General features: G+C 37.8%; 1 long non-coding RNA gene across 1 annotated transcript; it reads left to right on the top strand.

Moving 5' to 3' along the window:
- The first annotated feature begins 8134 nt into the window (after positions 1–8134).
- LOC309393549 lies at positions 8135–10533 on the top strand. Its single transcript, XR_014175606.1, has 3 exons — positions 8135–8985; positions 9444–9516; positions 10373–10533. It is a non-coding gene; the product is annotated as an uncharacterized lncRNA (long non-coding RNA).
- The last annotated feature ends 389 nt before the right edge of the window (positions 10534–10922 follow it).

A 10922-nucleotide genomic window follows, 5' to 3' on the forward strand; every position in this document is an offset into this window, starting at 1 on the left:
GGGCATTCAAGGTTTTCTCTGCAGCCAGTGAGGCTAGAGACTTTCACTGATATAATTAAAAGGTTTTTGTGAGATTGTTAAATGCTCAACCATACAAGCTACTTTTCTGCTTTCCATACTGCATATCTTAAATGCATACCAGGCAGACATCTGGCCTCAGACTTCTAGAATCATTATATAGCATCAGTTTTATCTGCTTTATACAGACATCCCCAGTTTTAGGGGATGGAACTCCACCAAGTTGCTATCTATATAGCATTATTGACATGATTTGGAGAATAACATTATTTTAAATCATGTGTACCTGTTGGGAAGGAACCGATAGGCCTGTTAAAAATCTGTTCAGGTTTGAATCTGGTTTTCCCCAAAGAGACAATGAAATATTTTCTATTCGTTATCTAGAGGCATGAGAACATAAAATCATCTCTTGTCTCTTTGTAAATGTTTGCATCTCTGTATGGTTACAGTAAATATCAAAGAGGAAGCTCTTTCAGATTTCTTTGCAGAGGTTTCCTGCAGCTATTGAATGTTTTGGTTTTGTCCATTGTCATGGATGAAGACCTTAACCCGAATCAGTCATGTTCAAACTAAATGTGATGTGTCTGAAGATGACAGTCAGGCCAATTTGGGAATGGAATGTCCTAGCACACATTGGGCAAACATGTATAGACACAACAATTATTGCACTGATACCTTTAGACTTGCACAGTTCATGCTTGCTTATTTATTTGTTTATTTATTTATATATTTATATGCTGCCCATCTCACTATCCAAAGCAACTGAAGGCGACTTATGTTGTGCTTTTGCAGTGTGCTTTTCTTTGCAAGTTTGACAGCCCTTATGAATGAAGCTATGGAAGATGGAATGATTTTGTGCGAGGTTTCCCAGGTGATAATATCTATGTCAAGTGACTTCAGGGAGTGTAGTGTAACTTTGTAATGTTTCTTCTGCTTTTCACAGCATTTACCATCAGAAAATTCCCTGGAAAAGACCTTGGATATGCGCTTGCTTGACATATGGATGATCTGTCTACTCAATGGATCTGTGCACGCTCATTAGCAGTGTGTGTGGATTGATAGTAGACGTGCTCTAGAAAAAACTTCAGTATCTGGCATTTTATCAAGCCATCTCATGCCTAATATACTGCAAAGACAAGCCAGGTGGGAATGATTCAGCTATCTTTGCACGCCTTCAATATACAGTCCACATTTCACAGGCATATGGAAGGGTAGTGAGTACCTCAGTGCTGTAGACCTTCAGTTTTGCTGCTTCACTCATTCTTTGACATTCCCACACAATGGGGTGCAGTCTACAAAAAAGAGAACTTGCCTTTGCGATTCTGCAGTTGATTTCCATATCAATGGTTGCTATTTGGTAGAGGCTCCTACCAAAATAATTGAACTGGTCCGCTGCTTTTGGCTTCTGCCTTTTGACTGTGATTTTGGATCCTATATATGATGCATGAGGAGCAGGCCAGTAACTTGAATATTGGTAGTAACTCCAAAGTTTTACAAGCTGTAGAAAAATGTGTGCATACTGGCTTGCATCTCTGGCTCTCAGCCAGCATTCAGGGCACATTCATTGGCAAAATGGAACTCCCTCAGAACAATTTTCCTTCACTTTGGTAATAGTGACTCCTTTCAGTTATTTAATAACTCCTTTCAGTTATTTAATAGCGACATTAACTGTAACCAGATCACCTAAGGGTACTGAACAAAGGACACCATTGTACAGATATAATTCTAAGTTGGACAATGAATAATGATTACTTGCAAAATATAGTGTAAATATTGATTCTGCTGCAAGAACATGGGGCCAGCAAACCACTACTGAGAGGGGTGAGCTAACCACGTCTCTGTAGAAAACAACACTTGTAGCTGTATCATAAGAAACACTATATGGGCCCCCCTCCCCACTGCCTACAGATGGAGAATATTTCCCAAACAAAAATATTTGCAGCATCCACTTCTCAGAAGTTGACTCATAACCTGGAAGATAATAGAGAAGAAGCTCCTTTAACTATCTTTGTCAGGGAAAATCCTGAGCGTTCTTTTTCTGCATCATTAGTAAATGTGAGTTGATAGTGGGTGAGACTGAGAGGATCTTGGTCCCAAAACAGTGTCCTTTTCAGGGAGAACATATTAATGGGTTCTCATTGAGCATGTGGCTGAGTTTATCCCAAAACCCAGTTTTGTTCCTTTGGCAGGGACTATCCACTTTCCCTCCAGGTTTTTTCTGAAAACTTTTTCTTCTTCCTCCATTTGTACTAAGGCATTTGCTACTTCTTCTTTAGTGGGTGCTGAGTAGGACTAACTTTGAGGAAACCTATTCCTTCCTGATTTTATTTGAATTACTTCTGATCAGAGACTTTCGAAGCTCCAGTCATGTAGGCTATTGTTTAGATCGGGGTCCCCAACCCCAATCCATGGACCGGCGCTGGTTTGTAGCATGCCAGAAACCAGGCTGTGCAAATAAGTGAAGCCCCATCCATGGGATACAGGCTGCACTCAAAACCACACTCCCCCCAGTCCATGGAAAAACATCTCTCCACAGAACCATTCAGTGGTGGGATTCAGGCAGTTCGAATCTATTCGGGAGAACCGGTTGTTAGCTTTCTAAGCAGTTCGGAAAACTGGTTGTTGGAAGAAATCTCCTTTTGTTTTTTTCCACTTTACAGGGTTAATCCTGTAAGGAAGGCAGGAAGGAAACATTCTGGTGTTGTTTCTAGCCTAATCTTTATTGCCCTGCTTACAGAAACTGCCTCTCTGATTAACCCTTATTACATTGTAACAGCTAAGGCGAAGCGCCCATCGACATAAGTGATATTGAGTTGGCCATGCCCACCCAGTCACATGACCACTGAGCCACGCCTACCCAGCTGGTCATTAGGGCAGAGAACTGGTTGTTAAATTATTTGAATCCCACCACTGGAACCAGTCTCTGGTGCCCCAAAAGTTGGGGGGACAGTGGTTTAAATGATTTGGTAAGTACCTTCAAGACTACAAGTCAGGAAGCCTGCGCATGTCTATAGTTCATTGCTTTTGGATGGGGATCCTGAAAGGTTCTTCCCAGAAAGAGGTGGAACAAGAAAGAATTCCTTGTCTGCCTTCAGATCAGGTAAGTATTGTTAGAAAACGACCTGACTATGTAAACAACAAGCTGGAAAATACTTAACATGTGCTACTGTCTATTATCTGTCCAGATTACATGTGATGTCCAGGCTTTTTAAATTAATAAAGCTGTGACCATTTTATTCATTCTTGGTTTTGTGTTGTTCTTTTCACAAGGACTTTCTCTGAAAAAAATATTTTAAGTTTAGGCAGGCTCGCAAGACAGTCTCTGGTTTATCAATATACTGCATTCAGTTCTTGTCGCCACGATGTAAAAAAGATGTGGAGACTCTAGAAAGAGTGCAGAGAAGAGCAACAAAGATGATTAGGGGACTGGAGACTAAAACATATGAAGAACAGTTGCAGGAACTGGGTATGTTTAGCTTAAGAGAAAGAAGGATTAGGGGAGACATGATAGCAGTGTTCCAATATCTCAGGGGTTGCCACAAAGAAGAGGGAGTCAAACTATTCTCCGAGGGACCTGAGGGTAGAACCAGAAGCAATGGGTGGAAACTAATCAAGGAGAGAAGCAACTTAGAACTGAGGAGAAACTTCCTGACAGTTAGAACAATTAATCAGTGGAACAGCTTGCCTCCAGAAGTTGTGAATGCCCCAACACTGGAAGTCTTTAAGAAGATGTTGGATAGCCATCTGTCTGAAATGGTGTAGGGTTTCCTGCCTAGGCAGGGGGTTGGATTAGAAGACCTCCAAGGTCCCTTCCAACTCTACTATTGTATTGTATTATTGTATTGTATTGTATAATTAGGCCAGTCCTAATTTAGAGGGGATTGTATATGTCATCACACTTTGAATTGTTCCTCCAAAAGAATGGTGGCTGATGGATTAGTTTTAAAAAGGTTAACATAGTCTCTACAATCAGTGCCTGTCAATAGTCTTGACCACCTTAAAAAGCAACTCCACACAGAGTATTATGCTAATTCATCTTTAGATATTTTACTACTTGGTGAATAGCTGATAAATAATTTGAGGTAATAAATATATCTGGAGTCCGTCATGCTTCGATATACAAACTCGGCAGTGTTGCTGATAGCTGCCATTTTTCATGCTCTGAATCCTGCTTAGTTTGGAGGATGATCCAGATAAAGCTAGTAAGCTAGTGAAATAATGGGGCAACATTGTTGTTGACTTTTGTTTCAATCACTTAATCAAGGATTCTGCATTTCCTGGACATGAATGAATTGAGCTCATGTGATTAGAATCTGAGTATGATTTAATAGTCGCATTGAGTTAAAACTGAGCTGAAACCTTTGAGTCATGGTTAAATGTTAACCACACAACCATGGCAGCTCAGTTTAGTTCATTTTTAAAAGTCTTACTGTATTGCAGTGTATTGTTGTAGGACCGTTTCAATGTGTTCTATATGCAAAATATTAGACCATACTTTTTTTTTGTTAGAACTTCTTGGCTTCCTCAAAACTTGCTGCTAAAATTTAGTGGTAAATCACTGAATAATGATGACATGATTTTTCTGCTTTAAAAAAAAAGGAAAAGAGAACTAAAGGTCAAAGACAAGAGTGTTCAGAACATGGAGAAACACATTCGCTTCCTAATTACTTGAAGGGATAAAACAAGCATGATCTGAGTCTCAGCAAAGGTAGTGGATACTATTTGTCAAGCCAGTTGTGTGAGCTGTACAGATGACAATGAAAGGAGAAATTAACTGGTAGTTAATCTTGTTTTTAATTATGAACATATTATAGTTTTTGGCACATTTGAACAGGAGCTTGTTATGCATTTGGGAATTATTGTATTATGGGCCTGCTAATTATGTGTTTCAGTAACATCAGTAGAATTTCCAAAATATCTCTGACGCTTGTCTAGAGAAGATGACTCATTCCCTCATGGAAAACTTAGAATTGTATTCTCGGCCAAGAGGTGCTGAGCTGAATTCCTAGCACATGTGGGAGACAAACAAATCTCTTGTTCTTCAAAAAAGTTTTTTCCCCTGATGGTTTTACTTTACTTTATTTATTTTTATATAACAACATAACAATCGCACTTAGACTTATACACTGCTCCACAGTGCTTTACAGCACTCACTGAGGATTTTACAATGTCAGCATATTGTACCCCACAATCTGGGTCCTCATTTTACCGACCTCGCAAGGATGGAAGGTTGCGTCAACGTAGAGTCCCTCAGATCAAATTCCAGACTGTGGGCAGAGTTAGCCTGTAATACTGCATTTTAACCACTGCGCCACCAGGGCTCCATAGTGGTGTGAACTGGCCCTTTTGGAAAATCCAGAATCTTCAAGTTTATAGGTTCCCTAGAATATAATTAACTGCTCTATTTTGACTATGACAAACTCTTCGGTTAGGCCGGCACCCATTATTTCAGAATAAGCAAAAGAAGGATGAATTAGTAAAAAGAAATGTTGATTTATAGAAGGGCTATCGGGATCTGGGCTGCCAAAATGCAGATGGCCATTACAAGTTTACAAAAGGTTTTCTGTACAGTATCTCTTTGCTTCCATCTAATGATAGTCCGGATTTGTGCAGATAATAAGTCTTTTGCAATAAGTAGAAAGATTAAACAATTCTGGCATTAACCACATGCCTTCTTAAAATTATTTGTTGGGGCTAAGCTGAATAATGACTTTCCATTTGAGTCATGACTCCTGACACCCAGCAGTAGTATATCATTTACATAGCATTTAAGTCTTGAATCCACCCTCCAAAAATTCTACGAAGGCATTGAAACAAAGTGAATTTCAACAAGAGTTAAGCAGGGATGCTTTTCTCCCTCCTAACAACTTCCAACCAGATGTGCAAGGACAGCTGGTGAAGCTCAACAACTTACATTTGTCACTCTAATGTAGTCTATATATGCAGATGTTTGAGGAATTAGATTGCACAACAAAACAATGCAGGTGCATGCATAGCATATTGTGTGAGCCTCGGCAATGGTTGTCAACAGAGTGCTTGACATCAATCCCACTTTGGCTTGTGTGTGTGTCTGTGTACATTATAGTGATAAAAGCTCCTTGGGAGTTAATGGGTAACTTTCAGGGGTCATGCATGCAACTGATCTTTTTGTTGGTTATGTATCTGTATTAAAAGCATCCTATCTGTTGTGCCTTCAGAAAATAATGAAATTCGGAGCTTGGGATGACAGTTGCTTCTAATGGAAAGGTTGTAAGGCCTTGAGGCACTCAGGGGGTGTATGTGAAAGGGATTATGTTCCCATTGAGTAATGAAGAATTGACTGCAGTTTATCTTAAAGGGACTATTACTAGCAAATCAATGTGCATCTTGCAGCACCACACATCAGTGTGTTTCTAACATTCCTTACTTCCCTGAAATTCCTCGGGGAATTTCTTAATGCTGATGCAATGAGAAATTGGTAACAGTAGACCAGCTGTTAAAAGAAAATTATTAAAAATAAACTGAAAATTGCTCTTATATCAAGTGAACAATCCAGTTTTCCTTCAGATCCAGGTTTTCTGAGTGGAAATGGAGGGAAATCTGCTTGCCAAAATTCAAGTTTTTGTCTCTATGGTCTAGATTCTGATTTCAGACCACTTCTCTCAAGTTTCCAATCAATAAATGAAGATATGGAGAGGACAAGAAATCATCAAGAATTGCAAACTGCTTCTAATATTTAATTTCAAGAGGAAGAATCTTTAACTGTTTACTTTTTGTAGAAATCTATGGAAAAGCCTTGAGATAAATAGCCACATAATGTATTTTTTTTTTACTAAAATATGTGTAATGCAAGTCTAATAAATAAATAGTCTGGATTGTTTATAATTCATGTGTTAAATTAGGATATAGAGACGTGTTATTAAAATGCAATCTTATAAATAGAGAACAATAACAAGATGAGACAGATAAGAGCACATTTTTGTGGTTTTAAATTTGCAATCATGCCATTATTGTTCTATTATTCCCAGTTTTGTTCTGGGAACATTATTTTTGTTTGTGTGTAGTCACGCCCAAACTGTAGGGATCAGCTTGTTATGTTTTATTTTGGTTTGCTATGAAATGTATAAATGCTATATTTATAGGGCCCAGAAGGCAAAGAATGGCAGACACATGTGAGAAGAATGTATTTATCCCAATATGAAACCCAGATTAAGATTAAGATTTCATATGCTCATGTGTAAAATATTTTTAAAACCTTGTCAAAACTTTGAGTCATCATTTTTATGATGAGACTGTTTATGGCTGTTAGAAATATAAAGCCATCTCTTCCTTTAGTGGAAAAGGGCCAATTTTTAAGAATGAACGCTTCCAAGATTTTTAGCTAGGAAAACTCTACTCCCCATGTGCCTTTATGAGATGGATAAATATGCAAAAGCTTGGCTCTCTGAATGGGATGCAAATCACATTTTCTTAAGTAAACATCTTGGATTTGGGAATATGTGTTTTACATATATTTTTGTTTGTTTGTGGGATATCAACGCACACTAATTATTTCTAAAAATTAACTAGAGTTGCCATTGGATACCCTCTTAGATGGGAGTAGGTCCCATTGCAGTGCAAAAAAAAAAAAAAACAAAGGCAGCAAACATTCTCTTAAAAATGTGATTTATCTTTGCATCAATTCAGAGGAATTTTACATGGTTTACAGGTTTTTTTTAAATGAAGTAAAGGCAGCAATAATGATAATTTTCAATAATAACAATAAATCACCAATTCCAATAATACATTGATCTAGACAACCAGGGTCCCACAACTAAATACCAGTTTCTGAGAAGAAATAAAACTGGAGGCCATCCTTGCCTCAGAGGGTAGGCTGTTCCATTAGAGAAGAGTTCCCACAAAGAGGTCAGTTACCAGACTCCCCCCCTGTACCTCTTGATAAGTGGGACCTCTCAACAGGAACTCTCAGGTTGTCCAAGAAGATAAAAACTATCTGGAAAGAGAGGACTATTCGGTACCCAAGCCCTGAGTCATTGGTGATGCTCATTGACAAGCAATTGTGGAGAGGCAGATAGTTTCCCCCACTATCTACGGTATATACTGCTAAAACCTCTTTGGCTGTTTGATAATTGTTTGTAACCTTTAATTGGGTGAATTAATGTACCCTAGGGCAACAATTTTTGAATCAACTTACCTCAAATGGCTGAACTTACAGAATGTGTCCAAAATCTGTTACCCACAACTTTATTGGATTGAAAGTTGTGGCTGCTTTACCCCTGTGGTGGTGTTGTCGCAGTCAGTTGCAGTCACAATACCATAATTTCCGATGCTTCCTGCCAGCTTCCTACAAGGGAAGTCAATATGGAAACTAGCAGGAATTCACTCTTGGAAGTAGTTTCTACTACTTTCTGTTTTGCTCACCTAGGGTAATGCTATTTCCCTGTTTAGATAAGGAAATACTTTTGGTGTGATGATCCAAGGAGTCATGAATGGTCTAGAAAGGTAATATGTTGATCAACATATGAATGTATTTTAAAAATGCATTAATCTGCAGATACCTTGAGATGTTTTTCAGGTATAATTCTTTCATCATATAAAATAATTCTGCAGTTTGAATAAGGATCTCTGCACATTTATACTTTCAAGTTTTTTGAGGTGACATATTTCCTAAAATGGTTTATAAAGAAAGTCTATATATGAGGGAGTATGTAAGGGAGAAAACATCTGGCTGTAGAAATGAAATAATGAAAATAAAGGCATTTATATTTTAGCTGCTAAAGGTACGACATTCTCTTTTTCCTCCACTTATAGGCTTGGTTTCAAACAGCACCTCAAGCCACTCAGCAGAATAAAAGATCAATTTTAAGTCAAATAACTCAAGACAGTTTTGATTATTTGATTCCTTAATTAAGCAGTGATCAGAACAGATGCAGGCATGAAGGATCGTCTTCTTTTTCTTTTCCAGTCCAAATAATCCACCCAATTTAGGTACAAAAGAATTGTATTTAGAAGTTCAGAATTTATTTTGCATGTCAGAATGGAATGGATGTTATTTTGCCTCCCCCAATATGCTCCTGGTTTTCTTAAAGTTTGGGCATTGCACCAGAAATATTTGTGAGTTGTGGCAGTGGTAGCAGGACATGGCATTTCAATGTTGCCAATGGTGAACAATTGAAAGTCAGCAATGCTTGAATACATGCAATCACCCTACGCCAGTATGGTCCATCAGTTGATCAGGACACAGAATGATCAGGATGACTATCTAGAAAGAAGATTCTTTCCCATTGACTGATTTACCTGTCACTCTCTTACCCACAAGCAGCCATTCAGAAGAACAAAACCAGTTTATAGAGTAGGCACCTTTATGGAGGTTCTTCCAAAGTGACCTGATGGAAACTATAGGAGATTGTTTGCATGTTCGCCTTTCAACATATTCTTTTTTCCAGAGACAAATTACATTTCATGAAGAATATGGGGTGAAATTTCAGCCTTGCAATTCAAGCTTGCATATGAAAGGAGGTTGAAAAAACTTAATTTTTTTTGGGGGGGGGAGTCCTTTCAAGTCAGTATTGGCTCTTGACAATTGCCTGGACAAGTCCCTGCAGTTTTCCTGGCAAACTTTCAGAAATGGTTTGCTATTGCCTCCTTCCAAGGGCGGATAGAGAGTGACTGGCCAAAGCCACTCAGTTGGCTTTGTAATTAAGGCAGGTCTAGAACTCCCAGTTTCCCGGTTTCTAGCCTGGTGCCTTAACCATTAGACCAAATTGGCTCTCATCTTTCTTAGGCATAAGAAATCTTTCTCAGATATAAGCAAGTATATATTGAAGACATTCAACAATATATCGTCTTTCTCTTATTATCAACAATTTATTTTATTAGAAGCTGACTTCATCTTAAAATAATGTAACTTGCCAATTGGCACAACAGTCTTTTGAGCTTTCCAATTAAATAGCCACTTTTAACCCCCACCAGGCAATAGTAAATCCCACGTATTCTGTTCTGTTCTGTTCTTTATGAGAGATGCTTGAGTGTTTAATTCAGTTTGTATTTGAAGTGATCTGACCTGTTCCAATTTCTAGTGCTAATATGTAATTAAAATGAAAGTATTCTTTAAATTTTGTACTTCCCTGAATGCAATTATCAGCTCAAAATCCATACAAAACTACATACAATATACTTAGATCTTTGAAAAATAAAAAATTCCAGGAAAGTTTTCTTTGCCAGGGAACATATTACACTGTGGAGTTTTCATGTGATTTTATTTAAATTAACATATTAATGTGGAAAGAGGGTAAAACATCCTTAAGAGAAAATAGAATAAGCCATCTGTTGCTGTTATTGCATCTGTGTGTCCACCTTTCTTATCTCATCACAGACCAGAGGACAAGAATGATGGATCTCACGAACATCTAGTTATGTAGAAGAAGAATGTTGGCAAGTGAAAAAAGACTAAGATGCCCATCTTTTAATAACTTTCATTCATGTATTCAAAAACATATCTTCTGCCATTTGTATAGTCTTTAAGAGTAAAGGAGATCTGCCCTTGGAATCTAGTCCAGTTTATGGATTAAGATAAAAAAGCTGCAGTTATTCCAGATTTTATTTTCTATAGGTAAAATGCCATATACAATACTTTTTTTTTTCATAAAGAGATTGTATTTCTGACACAAAATTACTTTGCATGTGGGCCATAAATGGCCAACTACACATTCATTTTGATAAAAAGAAAGTAGCAATGCGGAAATGAACAGTTTTGACCATGAACAAATATTATATTACAATATAGTTTTCCATCCATTCTACTATATGCTTGTGAATTTAAAGCTGCGTCACTTATTAGGGCATTTTAAAAGGGGGTTAATTGAACTTTTCATTATCTGTTTATCTATATCAGTTAAATGCCTTCAGTTCAGCCTCCGAGATCT

This window comes from Natrix helvetica (assembly GCF_964273705.1).
Source record: "Natrix helvetica genome assembly, chromosome: 5".
Lineage (NCBI taxonomy): Eukaryota > Metazoa > Chordata > Lepidosauria > Squamata > Natricidae > Natrix > Natrix helvetica.